Consider the following 15,900-nt stretch of genomic DNA (forward strand, 5'->3'; position numbering starts at 1 on the left):
TATATGGTGGTTATAAGAGAATCACTTCAGATCTTAAGACACATACAGACTAAAAGTGAGGGAATGGAAAAAGGTATTCTATGCAAACGGAAGTCAAAAGAAAGCCAGGGTAGCAATATTTGTATCAGACAAAATAGACTTTAAAACAAAGACTGTAACAAGAGATAAAGAAGGACATTACATAATGATCCAAGGATCAATCTGAGAAAAAGATATAACAATTGTAAATATATATGCATCCAACACAGGAGCACATCAGAAAGAATAAAATCAGATCAGATCAGATTAGTCGCTCAGTCATGTCCGACTCTTTGCGACCCCATGAATTGCAGCACACCAGGCCTCCCTGTCCATCACCAACTCCCGGAGTTCACCGAGACTCACGTCCATCGAGTCAGCGATGCCATCCAGCCATCTCATCCTCTGTTGTCCCCTTCTCCTCCTGCCCCCAATCCCTCCCAGCATCAGAGTCTTTTCCAATGAGTCAACTCTTTGCATGAGGTGGCCAAAGTACTGGAGTTTCAGCTTTAGCATCATTCCTTCCAAAGAAATCCCAGGGCTGATCTCCTTCAGAATGGACTGGTTGGATGTCCTTGCAGTCCAAGGGACTCTCCCAAAAAAGATGTCCTTTTCATTATAGGGGACTGGAATGCAAAAGGAGGAAGTCAAGATACACCTGGAGTAACAGGCAAATTTGGCCTTGGAATACGGAATGAAGCAGGGCAAAGACTAATAGAGTTTTGCCCAAAAAATGCACTGGTACATAACAAACACCCTCTTCCAACAACACAAGAGAAGACTCTATACATGGACATCACCAGATGGTCAACACCGAAATCAGACTGATTATATTCTTTGCAGCCAAAGATGAAGAAGCTCTATACAGTCAGCAAAAACAAGACCAGGAGCTGACTGTGGCTCAGACCATGAACTCCTTATTGTCAAATTCAGACTTAAATTGAAGAAAGTAGGGAAAACCACTAGACCATTCAGGTATGACCTAAATCAAATCCCTTATGATTATACAGTGGAAGTGAGAAATAGATTTAAGGGCCTAGATCTGATAGAGTGCCTGATGAGCTATGGAATGAGGTTCATGACATTGTACAGGAGACAGGGATCAAGACCATTCCCATAGAAAAGAATAAAATACCTAGGAATAAATATAACTAAACGGAGAAGGCAATGGCACCCCACTCCAGTACTCTTGCCTGGAAAATCCCATGGATGGCGGAGCCTGGAAGGCTGCAGTCCATGGGGTCACTGAGGGTCGGACACGACTGAGCGACTTCACTTTCACTTTCCACTTTCATGCATTGGAGAAGGAAATGGCAACCCACTCCAGTGTTCTTGCCTGGAGAATCCAAAAACAAATGGAAGAATGTAACAAAACATAAACAGACTCACAGGTAATTGAGGGACGGCGGAGCCTGGTGGGCTGCCATCTGTGAGATCACACAGAGTCAGACATGACTGAAGCGACTTAGCAGCAAATATAACTAAAAAGGTAAAAGACACGTCTCTCATGTGTGCTTAGTCATGTCCAACTCTCGAGACTCCATAGACTGGAGTCTGCCAGACTCCTCTGTCCGTGGAATTTCCCAGGCAAGAATACTGGAGTGAGTTGCCATTTTCTCCTCCAGGGGATCTTCCTGACCCAGGGACTGAACCTGTGTCTCCTGCTTGGTAGGTGGATTCTCTACCACTGAGCCACCTGGGAAGTCCCAAAGGATATATACTCAGAAACTAAAAGACACTGTGGATAGAAACTGAAGACTACACAGACAGAAAGATGGGAATCCATCTTCATGGACTGGAAGAATGTTGTTAAAATGACCATATTACCCAAGGCAATTTACAGATTCAGTGCAATCTCTATCAAAATACCAAAGGCATTTTTCACAGAAGTGGAACAAATAATCTTAAAATTTATATAGAAACACAAAAGATACAGAATAGCCAAAATCATCTTGAGAAAGAAGAATAGAGCTGGAGGTACCACATTTCCTGACTTCAGACTGTATGATAATCAAAACAGTATGGTACAGACACAAGAAACAGACACACAGAGTAATGGATCAAAATAGAGACCCCAGAAATAACCCCCACACTTATGGTCAATTAATCTACAACAAAGGAGGCAAAAATATACAATGGGGAAAACACAGTGTCTTCAGTACTGGTGCTGGGGACACTGGAGAGCTACACGTGAAAGAATGAAAATATCGTCTCATACTATATACAAAAATAAACCCAAAATATATTAAAGACCTAAATGTAAGGCTGGGAACCATAAGACTCACAGAAGAAATCATCTGCAGAACACTCTTTGATACAAATCACAGCAAAAAAAACTTTGGGCCTGAGTCATAAGGCAAAAGAAATAAAAGGAAAAAATAAACAAATGGGATCTAATTAAACTTAAAAGCTTTTGCATAACACAGGAAACCTCAACAAAATACAAAGACGACCAATGGAAAGGAAAAAAATATTTGATGGGAGAAAACACTGGTCAAATGATAATGACCAATACGGGCTTAATATTCAGAATATATATGCAGCTCATACAATTCAATATAAAAAACAATTAAAAATGCACAGAAGACTTGAATAGACATTTTTCCAAAGAAGACATACAGATGTGCTGCTGTTGCTGCTAAGTCACGTCAGTCATGTCTGACTCTGTGCGATCCCATAGACAGCAGCCCACCAGTCTCCTCTGTCCCTGGGATTCTCCAGGCAAGAACACTGGAGTGGGTTGCCATTTCCTTCTCCAATGCATGAAAATGAAAAGGGAAGGTGAAGTCGCTCAGTCGTGTCTGACTCTTAGCGACCTCATGGACTACAGCCTACCAGGCTCCCCCGTCCCTGGGATTTTCCAGGCAAGAGTACTGGAGTGGGGTGCCATTGCCTTCTCCAAGTAGTAGCTCTACTTGGGCTAAACACTGTCAGGTGTCACTAGCAAGCCTGGTGGGATGGAGATTTCATGGGACCAGAGGAAACATCATGGTGTGACTGATGGGAAATTAATAGGTTTTGTGGATGTAAATTGTAGAGGCAAAAAAGAGAGGCATGGAACTGAGATCCTAGTAACCTTGACAGATCAGCCAGTGAGCACTTCACAAAAGTCCATGGCAGCTCTAAAGCTGGAGATGGACTACATTAAGACTGGTGGGGGGTTCTGCATGCCACCCTCGAAAATGCAGAACATCTAAATCTTCCTCATGCCACAAGCCTCAGCCTGGCTACCTTGACTTCAGCCTTGGCAGAGTAAGTGGAATGAGAATCAGGTTTGGGGCCAGGCAAACATGGTGGTTAGGCCAACCTCGAGGGCTGGATCAAGAGCCCATCATGGGCAAAGTCCTCATTCTACACAGACTGGACCATCTGATCTCCTGAGCACACACATACCCAACCCCATCTTCTACAAGGTAGCCAGAGAGATCTTTTTAAAACACATACCTGACAATTTCACTCCCTCCATAAAGCTCTTACGTGTCCCCCAAGGACCTCAGCCTGTTATTCAAGGCATTAGTCTGTCATCCAAGGCCTTTATGACCTGCTGCAGTACAATGAGAAATATAGTTGGTCTCTATCCTGGCTTCCTGGCACAGAGCAAGTGAAAACCACATAATTTCTTGAATGTGAAGGATGATATGAGCATCTTTTGTTACAATACTTGGTTTTTATATAGAACCCCTAAGACTTGAAATTTCCTAAGTGATAGGAGTGTCTTTTATTAATCATACCAAGCCCTTAGATCATACCTGATTGCTAGTAGGGTGACTTCGAGTAGGGCCCTAACACAGCTCAGGATGGCTAGGGCACCAGAAATACCAAGTGATTACAGGGATGGAACTTCCAGCCCTACTCACTGTCCTATAGGAAGGGGATGGAGTGGATGGGGGTTGGAGATTCAGCTGAATAACAATGAGACTTGATGAACTTCCTGGTGGGCAAACACACAGAGGTGCAGGGAGGTGGTACCCCCAGAGAGGTTACAGGGGTTTCACACACCACTCCACACCTTCACACCTTCACACCTTTCCCTATACATCTCTCCCCTTTGGCTGTTCCTGAGTTGTATATCCTGTAAGAAACTGATAAACCTAAGTAAAGTGTTTCCCTGAGTTCTTAAAGCCATTCTCGCAAACTACTGAACCCAAGGAAAGGATCATGGGAACTTTCTCTTTATAATCAAAGGGTAGTTTTGCAACTGATAACTAAAGTGGGGGGCAGTCTTACTGTGCTGTGCCTTTAAGCTATGGGATCTGTGCTAACTCTGGGGAGCTGAAGAATTGAACCAAGTTGTTGGATATCCACTTGATGTCTGGAGAGTTGGAGAATCAATTTTCGGTGTGGGAAACACTCCAGACCTGCATTCCAATCTTCTCAAATAGTACATGAGTCATTCACACTCAACTGTGCTCCCAATATTCCAAATTACCTGTGTTTCTGGAATTACCTTGGTCTCTTGACAGCTATACCACCATTGCACACGCAAGCTACTCTCTCTCCTGGAACATCACCCAACCATGTCCATCTTGCAAAATCTTAATTAAACTTTAAGCTCAATTCAAAGAGCACAGTGCAGGCGTTTCTAACTTCCTCACATTGGGTTAAATGCCCTTTCTCTGGGCACATGTGGCACAGAAAATATATTGTTCTGTGACCACTGTCCTGCCTCTCCTGATGGATTGTAGGCTCCTTAAGAGCAGGGAACTGGTTTTCTATATTATTTGTTTCAACATGTTGGGCCTGGAGGAGGCAACAGTAAGTATGGATGGACGGGTGCAAATGAGGTAAACAGATGACTAGATGGATGAATAAATAGAGTCTGTGAGAATAAATGGATGGGTAAATGGACATGAGGAAAAATAAGTGCGTGTGTGGGAGGTGGATCGATGACAGGAAGGTTAGATGGATGGATAGATGTCAAAGATTTCATTTAACTCATGAATACACGTCAATGATTTTATTTAACTCATTAACTAATGAGGGAACCAGTAAGACATGATACACAATTTAAAGTCAAGTCCAAAGTGCAGCCACAGCTACAGCTTTTAGCTCACCCACTCCCAACAAGATACCAACTGGCCTCACCTAAAGAAACTCACTTGCATCACATGGGCCACAATAGTTTTCATCACAATCAGTTTTCTACTATTTCCAAAATAACAAAGCAGCTCAGAGACCATGAAAACTACAAATTCCTACAGAAACATAACCATGTGACAAGTTAACACCCAAAAGTCAATGAGAAGGACATCTGGTAATCTTTTCTGCCTATTTCAAAGTGTCTCATCATCTTACCTGGCATGGCTTAACCAGGTGTGCATCTCTGGAAAACCACTTCATTTCAGAGGGCCTCAGTCTCCTCATCAGCAAAGTGGGATGAGAGCACAAACCCCTCCATGCTTTTAGCAGAGAACAGCTTCAGAAGGTCTTGCTCTAGGTTTAATAGGTATTTCTCCACCTTCTGAGCTTCCTCCCTCTATCTACTTCAGCACTGCCTCTGAGCCTATTGGCCTTAGGAGGGCCCTGCCACTGTCCCCACACTTCAACAAGCATGAACCAAGGCCTCTTACTTCATCTCTCCTTAACACTACCAAGACATGTTCAGGGGATGGATGGGTAGATGGACTGGAAGACAGGAGTTGGGAGAGGTGGAACAGTGAGAGGGCAGATGGGCAAACGAGTGCATCAACAGATGACTGCAGGATGGGAGAAAGAACACATGAATTCATGGGAGGATAGGTGAGTGGATGGATAGATGGATGAATCAATCAATTCTAATGCCTGTACATCTAAGTCTTTAGGGTATCCTTCCATCTGGACTCCTCTCAGAGTTCTGCTGCATGCCAGCAACTCCTGAAATTCAACATGTATAAAATCAAACTCATATTATTCTTCCCCAAACTTGATTCCCTTCCAGTGTTCCACTCCTCAGTGAATCTATGACCCTGCTGCACCAAACAGAAATCTAGGCATCATCCTGACTCCACCTGCTCCCTCAACCCCCACACCCAAGACATCACCAAGTCTTACTGATTTTACCTTCCACATCTATCTCCAACCCATCTCTCTCTCTCCACCTCCAGGGGCACCATCACTCCTCTCCTGGGCTAGTGTGATCACCACTTCCCAGCCTCCTTGCCGCCATTCTGTTGTGCCCCCAACCGTCTCAGCACTACCAGTAAAACTCTTTTCAAAACGCAGGTCTGATTATGCTACCACCACTCATCCAAGCAGAGACATCACTTCGCCGACAAAGGCCTGCCTAATCAAAGCTATGGTTTTTCCAGTAGTCATGTACATATGTGAGAGAGCTGGACCATAAAAAAGCCTGAGCACCAAAGATTGATGTTTTTGAATTGTGGCGCTAGAGAAGACTCTTGAGAATCCCTCAGACTGCAAGGAGACCAAAACAGTCAATCTTAAAGGAAATCAACCCTGAATATTCATTAAAGGACTGATGCTGAAGCTCCAATACTTTGCCCACCTGATGCAAAGAGCCAACTCACTGGAAAAGATCTTAATGCTGGAAAAGATTGAGGGCAGGAGCAGAAGGGCCCAACAGAGGATGAGACGGTTGGATGGCATCACCAACTCAATGGACATGAGTTTGAGCAAACTCCAGAAGGCAGGGAAAGACAGGGAAGGAAAGCCTGGCACGCTACAGTCCATGGGGTCGCAGAGTGTCAGACACGATTTAGTGACTGAACAACCACAACAATAAGTCCAATGTTGTTTAAAACACTCTTATGCCCTCCACAGCTCTCAAGATCAAAAGCAGTCCTGGCCCCAGCCCACTTCTCCTGTCTCCTGACAAGGTCAGACCTCCTATAACACTCACTCACATGCTTCCCAAACTTGTGGCATGTCTCATGGTGGCAAGTTTACATTTATCTGCCACTCCTTGGTTGATGTCTGACACCTCCTCTACACAGTGAGCCCCACAAAGGAGAGACCATGACTATTCTGGCTTTGTCTTGGGATCAAGCAGATCGTGTGTAAATCTGGGTTCTGCCTCTAATTAGCCATGTGACAATGAGCAAGTTATTCAGCCTCCATAAACTCCTTGCTGCACAAAGAAAAATGGAGAAAGTATCATCCCCTCTACAGGATACCATGAAGATGGAAATAAACAATGCACGTAGAGTGGTTGACAGAGGGTCTGGTCGCTGGGAGGACACATCATGACTGGTTGGAAACAGCGGCAGAAAGGTTTGCATACAGACCCTGCTCACCTCTCAACCAGCTGACCCTGAAATAAGCCCTGTCCCGAATACAGATCTTCAAGCAGGCCCAGAAGTAGGCTCCCCTAGATAGGCCTCTGGGGACCTCTCCCAGGGTCCTGAAAGGGTGGCCTCCCTGCTAACAGGGAACAGTGAGGGGCAGCCTGCCCCAGCCGTCCACCTGGAGAAAGGCGTAGGGGCCGGAAGGGTTTAGGAACCCTGAGGCCAGCCCTCTTAATAGGTCCATTTCATCAAGTCCCCTCCTCCCTCAAGAGTCACAGTGGCTCCCCGCTGCCTAGAGCATCAGAGGCAGCCTCCTTTACCTGGAATCTCATCTCCATTCTCCATCTGCCACCTGGCTCCCCAGAGCCCACCCTTCATCCAGAAAGACCTCCTCACCAAGCCTCCATACCCCTTCCCGACTGCAGGCCCTGCCACCCCGCATTCTGGAAAGCCTTCAGTCTTCAGGTGTTCCTCTCTAAATCCTTCCCCACCCCTCATACTCTGTCTTTCAGAAAGCCCTCTAAGACTCACCCAGCCCACACTAACTTCCTTCTCTTCTGAGGGCCTTGGGTCTGAAATCTCCAAAGAAAGGCTAAGCTCTGATGTAAAACAGACCCATCTGGATACAGTTGCAAGCTTACTACTGTTTGCATTTCTTAAAAAATAAAATCATGACTGTTATACAAATATGAAATGAACTGCACCCGTCAAAGATTTCATTTTTAACTCATTAATTAACGAGGGAAAAATAAGACATTTTACACAATTTAAAGGAAAATCTGAAGCACAGCCACAAGCATCGCTCTTAGCCTCCTCTCACAAGATCTCCATTGACCTCACCTGATAAAATGTATTTGCATCTCAAAAGACAGCAACAGTTTCCCATCAGAGTCAGGTTCCTATAACTTCCAAAGTAATTAAACAGCTCAGAGACCATGAAAGCTACAAATTCCTATTGCTGTTTGTTGTTCTTTAGTTGCTAAGTCTTCGTGTTCCCATGGACTAGCCCACCAGGCTCCTCTGTCCATGGGATTTTCCAGACAAGAATATAGGAGCAGGTGGCTATTTCCTTCTCCAGGGGACCTTCCCAAGCCAGGGATCAAACCCACGTTTCCCCCTCGGCAGGCGGATTCTTCACCGCTGAGCCACCAGGGAAGCCCTAGAGAAACAGACAATCATGTGCCAGGTAACACCTAAGAGTCAATTAGAAGGACACCTGGTGATCTTTTCTGCTGTTTTAAAGTGTCTCATCATCTTACCTGGCACGGCTTAACCAAGTGTGCATCTCTGGAAAATCACTTACATTTGGTGGTTCTCAGTCTCCTCACCCGTAAAGTGGAGTGTGAGCACAAAACCCTCCATTCTCTCAGCAGAGAGCAGCTCCAGGAAGCGCTACCTAGGGCTCCACAGGTGTTTCTGTGCCCGGCCCCGCCCCAGCTTCCACCCTCTGCTTTAGCACTTCTGAGCTAGTCAGCCTTGGGGGCGCTGCACTCCTGGGCGCCACACCCCACCAAGCAAGAACCAAGCCCTCTTCTTTTCCTTCATCTCCCTTAACATGTTCAAGGAGACTATGAGCAAAATCAGAGGGAGAGAAAAAGGTCTTTTTAAAGCTGGTGGCGGAGAAGGCAATGGCACCCCACTCCAGTACTCTTGCCTGGAAAATCCCATGGATGGAGGAGCCTGGAAGGCTGCAGGCCACGGGGTCGCTGAGGGTCGGACACGACTGAGCGACTTCCCTTTCACTTTTCACTTTCATGCATTGGAGAAGGAAATGGCAACCCACTCCAGTGTTCTTGCCTGGAGAATCCCAGAGATGGGGGAGCCTGGTGGGCTGCTGTCTATGGGGTCGCACAGAGTCAGACACGACTGAAGTGACTTAGCACTTAGCAAAGCTGGTGGCAGGGGTGGAGGGGGAGGGGGCTGCTTCCCTAGTGGCTCAGTAGTAAAGAATCTGCCTGCCAATGCAAGAAACACGGGTTCCATCCATGATCCAGGAAGATTCCACATGCCTCGAAGCAACTAAGCCTGTGTGCCACAACTACTGAGCCTGTGACTTCGGGAGTTGGTGATGGACAGGGAAGCCTGGTGTGCTGCAGTCCATAGGGTTGCAAAGAGTTGGACGTGACTGAGGGGCTGAACTAAACTGACCCTTAGTATTAAATATCAGAAGACTCCTCCCAACATTAGAATTGGTAAGTTGACCAAACCTCGGAGTGACAAGGATAAGAGAACACACTCTAAGGCAGGTCCCCACAGCCTGGCACTGGACTCTTGGGGCACCTCACTGTCCTGAGATGGAACTACATGACCCCTCCCAGCTCCTTCCTCCAACCTCGCTACTCTCCCTTTGGTGTAACAGACACTGAACATCAGTGTGCTTCCCTGGTGTCCAGAAGATGTCCCTCCTATGACTCTGACCCCATACAGAAGAAAGCCTCAATAATATATGGACATACCCACTGAAGTCAAGAATAATCACAGACCCGCACAAACTTACCCACGAGGATGTTCACTGTGGTGTTGCGTGAAAGTGTGAAAATCTCAAAACTGAACACCCAGCAGTAGAGAACTGATTAAATACTGGATTGGTATTTCCGTAACATCTTATAGGAAAACTCAAGTGAAACTTTTGGACAACCCAATAAAATACAGTAAAGCCATCTGACACAGTGCTAGGCAGCCATGAAAACCGTGATGTAGGAGAAGAGGGTGAGCAAGCTCACTCCATTAAGGACACTTGTAGAGTTGTGAGATTAAAAAGGAAAAAAAAGAAACCTCAACATTAATAGTGATCAGTATTTGTGTTCTTTTTTCACTTTTTCAACTAATATGTGTGTGGATAGATACATAGGCAGATCAACATAAGCCTGAAGCTAAACCCCAACACCACACGCCCAGTGGAAACCATTTTGCATTTCAGTGCAAAGAACAAGTCAGATCTGTCAGCTCAGCAACGTTCAAATGGGGTGGAAGGGGGTGAACTCTTTTTCAGCTAGGGCCTTCCACAAGGACCCCACAAAATACACATATACACAGTCTTGCCAATGGGAGAAAGAAATGGCAACCCACTCCAGTATTCTTGCCTAGAGAATCCCGTGGACAGAGGAGCCTGGTGGGCTGCTGTCCAAAGGGTCACACAGAGTCAGAAACAACTGAAGTGACTTAGCATGCATGCATGCATTGGAAAAGGAAATGGCAACCCACTCCAGTGTTCTTGCCTGGAGAATCCCAGGGACGGGGGAGCCTGGTGGGCTGCCGTCTGTGGGGTCCCACAGAGCCGGACACGACTGAAGCGACTTAGCAGCAGCAGCAGCAACAGCACAGTCTCACCAAAGGGGACAGATTAAAGGTAAAACCACTCAACAACCAGAATATCCATCCTGCACAGATCAGCAGGTGTCTGCTCAAGAAGGTCAAGGTCACCTTTAGCAGAGTGGTGCAGGGGGCAGAGCCCTGGCCTGGGAGCCCTAGAACCACCAACCCTAGCTGGTCTGTCCCCTCCTTTCTCTAGTCCTTTAATTGTTCATCCATAAAATAAATGTGTGAAGTTGGACAAAAGACCTCTCAGGTTCCATTTGTTAGGACTGGGAGATGTTTCCCTATATTCTGGCCCCATCCCCGACACAGTTCATGTGCCCCACCCCCCCCAACAGTTCTGGATGGAGGTGGAATCCTCCAGCCGGGGTCCCTTCATCTCCTTCAGTCTAGGGTGATAAGGTAGACAGTGCAGGAGGCAGAGCCCAGAATAAACTGCTAGCAAAGAGAGCTGGGAAGAGCCTCACTCACCAAGCAAGGCTCTAGACCATGCAGGTCCGCCTCCACCCAGGGAAGCCCAAGATATGGTGATTGGCAGAGCTGGGGTGGAGGGAGGTTTGTTTTCTCAACCAGAGCCTGCTCTGCCCCTACCCTCCACTCAGTGCCAATGGCTGCCTGGCCTCTCCTCCACCCCATCCCTCTGGCTCCTCTCCTTCTCCACCTTTTATCATCAACATGTGCAGCTCCTTATCCTCATGTTTTATATTTGGTAACATGACCATCAAGGAAATGGGGGTTAGGAGAACTGTCAATAAAGTATTTCATCAATTAATTCATCAAATTTAGAGTGCATGCTCTGGGCAGGCCCCCAGGGGTCTCCCTCTAAGGCTCCCAGTTAACTGTGTGAGTGCTGTAACTTCAGTTATGTCCAACGCTTTGCGACCCCACTGACTGTAGCCCACCAGGCTTTTTTGTCCATGGGATTCTACAGGCAAGAATACTGGGCTGCCATGCCCTCCTCCAGGGGATCTTCCCGACCCAAGAATCGAACCCGTATCTCCTGCATCTCCTGCACTGCAGGCAGGTTCTTTACCCACTGAACCACCTGGGAAGCCCTCCCAGCTAAGTAGAGATTAAATGATTCCACAAATAACTGGCAAGCACCAAGACTAGCAGGGGTGCAATAATCAGGAGAGGAGGTCTGGGGACGCGGCTGGTCCACGGCCCCTAAGTAGAGTTGGGACAGAGCAGGAAAGCCAGGAGCCTCTCCCTGAGTCAGGCACCAGGGTCGGGGTCAAGCTCTATGCCTAAGGTTTGGGTATGGCGGGGTGAGAGGGCACAGGATTGGGCGAGGGGAATAGGAAATAGGCAAGCTGGTCACTCAGGAGAGGAACGCTTCAGCCAGGCCTAACAGACATTCCGGAACACCCAAGAATCACCGGCGGGCAATTGGGAGCAGGAGGCTCTGCCAGGCTTGTCTGCTTCGCCCAGTGGCCATGACAGGGGTCCCCTTGCCCGGTGCCCAGGCTGGCCTCTGAAAAACCTGTCTGGATGTTCCTCCCTGCTCATATTGGCTGTCTACTCTCTTTTGCAGGTTTGTATGTCTGCGCCTCTGCTCCCGCCTGTCTGTATGTCACACTCTACACATGCCTGTCCGTCTGTTCTCACACGTCTGGCTGGCGCGCTGGCCTCCCAGCTTCTCTCGGCCTCCTGGCCGTGCGCCCCGCCTGCCGCTGTGTGGGTGTCGGGCTGGCAGTGCGCAGAGGGGCGCGGCTCGGCCCTCCCCCTCCGCCGCTTCCCCCCAGCTCGGGAATGACCCGGGCGGCGGCCCGGCGCTGCTGAGGCTCCGGAGTCGCGGCGCAGGACAGCGGGAGCGGGCGGCCGTGGCGTGGGCGGCTGCGCGGGGCCGGCGGAGGGCCGGGCGGGGCTGCGGCAGGGCAGGGCCGGCACCGGGAAACTGCTGCCGCCGCCGCCTCGGCCGGGGATCGCGGGCCCCTGGTCGGCTCGGCCGGGCCCCGCCCCGCCCCGCCCCTGCACGCCGAGCAGGCCGTGGCGGAAAGGCGCGCCCCCCGCGACGCCCGAGCCCGAGCGCAGCGGCATCCGAGCGGGAACCAGAACGCTAGCGGGAGCGGAGCCAGAGCGGGAACCCGAGCTGGAGCCGAAGCTGGAGCCGGCAGTGCGGCGCACCGAGCGGAGCGAGGCAGCCAAGCCGAGTAAGGGGCGTGGGGCCGGGGGCGGCGCTGGGGAGGGGCGGGGAGGGGGTCCCGGCCCCCTCCCCCGCGCTCTGCGGCGGCCCCAGCGCACGCACACATTCCGGGGGCGCTCAACGCTGTCCCGGGGCGGAACGGCAGCGCGCTTCGAACGGGATCCCCGCTCTCCTGCGGATCCCTACCCCGACCCCCGCGCCCCCGGGCGGGCCACCGGGACACGCGCGGACCGTGGCTGCCCCTAAACATGCCATCGGGCCCCGGGATGGAGAGCACTCCCCGATTCTTGCCTGACTGGAGTCCCACACGAACATCCACCCTATGTAGGGGGCATGTCCACGACCCCGCGCTCTTGGTTTCCCAGATCCCTAAACAACCCATCCAAGAAGGGGGAACCAGGACGCACTTATGGCTGGGGTGGAAGAGGAAAGGGGCCCCGGACTTGAAGAGTTTGAAGCTAGAAGCCAGCCTCCACCCTCGAGCAGGGAAGTTTGACCCTCCAACGGGCGGGTCACCAGAGCCATGCCCCCGCTTCAGTGCCTGCCTGCCGCGCTGGTCTATCTCAGTACCATCGGTGGGAGAGGAGGTGTCCACACTGCACCTTCTCCAGCTCTGGGTCAGACTTTCCCTTGCGCTGTAAGTGAGGCTGATTCCGAGGCGGCTGCTCTGGCCGGCTGCGCAGCGCCGAGCGGTATAGCCGCCCCTCCCCACGCGCCCTCGGAAGTTGGTTAGTGCCCATTCGCTCCACGGCTGACTCGCACAGCCGTTCCCCTCTCCCCATCGGCCAGGTGGTCCTGAGGCTGGCTCGAAGAGGATCCAGGGCTGCCCTCCTGATCCCTCGCGCCGTGCCGGGTGGGGGGGGGGGGGGGGGCGGGGCGGGGGGAGATAGCCAGGCCAGGCTGGGAAGGGGAGGGCACGAGTGACAGGTGTCAGCCGCGGAGGCTCCAGAAGCTTGGTCCTTGGTCTTGATTTCACACAGTCCCACAGGCGCCTGCCTTTGAGCAAGCCCCTCCTGACTCTCCTCAAACATCCTGACTGCTCACTGGAACAAGTGGCTTCACGTCTTTGTGCCTCAGTTGCTCTACTGACATGTAGGTAGGATTCTGTTGTGAGCAACGTGTTAAAGGGCTTCCGAACCAGAGGGTGGGCTTGGCTGACTTTCTAGCTGTGTGGCGTTAGGCGAGATGCTTAACCTCTCTGAGCCTCAGTTTCCCTATCTGAAACATGGGGAAGGTGGGTGGGTTGGAGGGAATAAATGAGGCAATGCCTGGGGACGGGGGCAGGACTAGCCTGGTGCTTGGCACACAGCTAGCACTCAGTTCAGGCTAACTACAGGTGACATTCTGTGAAGTGTCCAGCCCTAGTGGATGCTAAGGCAGAGCAAGGTCCTCTGAGGTGGGAGGGACACCACCCCTTCTCAACCCCATTCTGAGGAAGTCCTGAATCCCCTAAGGCCTTCTTGACATATACTGCAATGGCAGAACCCTCTCCTTAGGGCCAGCCCTTTCTCACTGTTGCCTCCTCCCTGGGCATTCTGCTTCCCAGGCGCTGGCCTCCTCCTACCTATCATCTCCATCCCCGTTGAGAAAGACTATCTAACCCACTCTTTCTTTGGCCCTAGATTGATGTCTGTTCCCCAGGCAGAGGGCTCCCCATGTCCTTCTCACACTCTGTGCAAGGGAATTCACACCTCCTTCCACTCCTGGGTTTGGGCCTAGGGAAGACTGCTTTCCCTAAGGAGCAATCAGACAGTCAGGTGGCTTGGATGTTCCAGTGGTGACAGTTCAGACAGGCAGCGAAAAGCAGCAGAGGGAGCAGCTACTAGGGCAAGGAGACAGCGCAAAGTCGGAGGGGGTCCCAACCCTGAAGCTGTGTGGACTGTATGTTCATCCAGGCGACTGAGCCACGAGGCACCAGAAATGATGAGCCTTGGGGAGGAAGTGGGGCCCGTGAATGACTTTGAGCGGTTAGAAGTTCAGAGCTGGAAGGTCCCCAGGAAGAGATCTGCCCAGTCTGTGCAGTGGAGGCTTCAGATCCAGAGCAGAAGCCAGGAGGCCCAGGAGCTAGGGGAGAATGCTGGAATCCTTGGAGTGGCATGGCAGCTTAATGGTGCCCCAGGTGTTGGGAAGAAAACAAATTCCACCACTTGTGGACACCTGTATTAGTCCTACTCACCTGTGCCTCAGCTGCCACAACAGAAGGGAATGTTGGGGGTTGCAGGGCAGTCTATCCACATGTTGCCTGGTGGGACACACAGAATGGGCTGCCTCCTTGAAGCTCTTTCTACACAGACACCCCCTCTGTCCTCTTCTTCCTCTGCAGCTACTCCCCTCCCCCATTCACCCACCAGGGTGTCCCACCCTTGCATTTTCCATAACTCTCACCTCTTCTTCCCAAAGGAGTTAATCAGAAACTAATTAGGAGGTTTGTGTCTCCTAGTTCACACAGTATTTGGAACACAGCCAGGCATCAACGTGATGGGGATACAGGCACCTCCTTCAGTCTTGGAGAATCATTAGTTAGACACATTCAGACGCCTATTACCTGAAGCCTGTGCCCTGGAAGTGCTCAGAGCACAAGGTGTGGGAAGGTGGCAGTCGGCTCTCAGCTTCCTAAAAGGAGAGGGCTTTCACCCTCCTGAAGCTTCCTGGAAACCATGCGGGCTTCTGAAGCCCACTGGCACAAAGAATTGTGTCTGAGAGCACAGCTTCTTGTAGCTGGACTACATGGGTTTATGGCACGGGATTCTAGGCAGGAGATTCACCCTTCAGAGCCTCCACTTCTCTTGAAAATGGGAACAAATACTCCACACCTCCCAGTATAGTTGTGAGGACTGAAGAAAAATATACAGGAATCACACAGCAGTGTCGAACAGACCCCTTGCAATGGCCTTGCTATGTCCGCATTAAGAACATGCATTGAACACATGCTGTTTCCCAAGCATAAGTATTTTCTCTTTGGATTCTGACAACAGCCCTCTGATCTAGGTACTATAATTGTCCCTATTTTACAGATGAGAACACTGAGGCTTAGAAAGGCTAAGAACTAACTTTGCTAGGTATAGGAAACGTAAAACATCACTATGACTCATCATAATTTTATGAGTTTGTAAAATTGATAATTAGCACACTGTATTTTAGATAATATGTAATTAGTTACTGGAATGTTTCCTCCATGGGTATCTCCAATCATTGGAC

At 49.9% G+C, this 15,900-nt stretch overlaps 1 protein-coding gene and 1 long non-coding RNA gene across 5 annotated transcripts in view; one reads left to right on the forward strand and one right to left on the reverse strand.

The window, feature by feature from the left end:
• LOC123330416 overlaps positions 1 to 15,900 on the reverse strand; it is an 83,815-nt gene that overhangs the window by 45,731 nt on the left and 22,184 nt on the right. Inside the window, exon 1 of one of the 3 annotated variants that reach the window (XR_006546329.2) lies at positions 8,545 to 8,660. The exons of 1 other annotated variant lie outside the window; for it this stretch is intronic. This is a non-coding gene — a long non-coding RNA (uncharacterized LOC123330416). Of the gene's footprint in view, positions 1 to 8,500; positions 8,661 to 15,900 lie in introns of those variants that run through there. One more of the 3 variants, XR_006546328.2, reaches the window with a different exon arrangement.
• BEAN1 (brain expressed associated with NEDD4 1) overlaps positions 12,573 to 15,900 on the forward strand; it is a 38,735-nt gene continuing 35,407 nt past the window's right edge. For both annotated transcript variants that reach the window (XM_025268788.3, XM_025268789.3), the window contains exon 1: positions 12,573 to 12,709. The gene's annotated coding sequence lies outside the window, so the exon portion shown is untranslated. The remainder of the gene's footprint in view (positions 12,710 to 15,900) is intronic.

The sequence above is a fragment of the Bubalus bubalis genome, chromosome 18 (assembly GCF_019923935.1).
Source record: "Bubalus bubalis isolate 160015118507 breed Murrah chromosome 18, NDDB_SH_1, whole genome shotgun sequence".
Taxonomy (NCBI): Eukaryota; Metazoa; Chordata; class Mammalia; order Artiodactyla; family Bovidae; genus Bubalus; species Bubalus bubalis.